The sequence below is a fragment of the Penaeus monodon genome, chromosome 19 (genome assembly GCF_015228065.2).
Source record: "Penaeus monodon isolate SGIC_2016 chromosome 19, NSTDA_Pmon_1, whole genome shotgun sequence".
NCBI lineage: Eukaryota > Metazoa > Arthropoda > Malacostraca > Decapoda > Penaeidae > Penaeus > Penaeus monodon.
Genome location: NC_051404.1, coordinates 10,278,056 through 10,278,474, shown reverse-complemented (window position 1 = coordinate 10,278,474; position 419 = coordinate 10,278,056). Strand labels below are relative to the sequence as shown.

The 419-nt window shown below is 35.6% G+C and overlaps 1 protein-coding gene across 1 annotated transcript in view; it reads left to right on the top strand.

Annotated features, from left to right (window-relative positions):
- Window positions 1-419, top strand: part of LOC119585053 (zwei Ig domain protein zig-8-like) — an 81,188-nt gene that overhangs the window by 71,871 nt on the left and 8,898 nt on the right. The gene's annotated exons all lie outside the window — the stretch shown is intronic.

Below are 419 nucleotides of genomic sequence, written 5' to 3'. Positions count from 1 at the left end.
GACCTTGTTGGATTTTTTTCATAATCATAACTTCAGTAGTGATTTTAATACTGATGATTTAACCATTGAAATTACTCTTTTGATTTTGAACACACTTTTACCATTATCATTTATACTATGATTATTATAAAAACATTAGACACAGAGTAACATAATAATCACCATTATTCATCGTGTTCTCCTTTAACATGTATCCTACTCCTTCTCCTTATCGCGTAAACTTATACAAGTTTTCCCACTGATATCAAGTTACACGCAGTTTGTTGGATTGGCTTAAGTTTATGGGTTAGCGTCACACACTAAGTTAAATAGCTTGTTACTCGAGACACATTAACCCAAGATTTCGTGAAACCACTCTGTACTTAGGCCTCTTCTTGGAAAGGCTGGCGTAGTGAGAGTGAGCGACAGGGGGAGTCGAT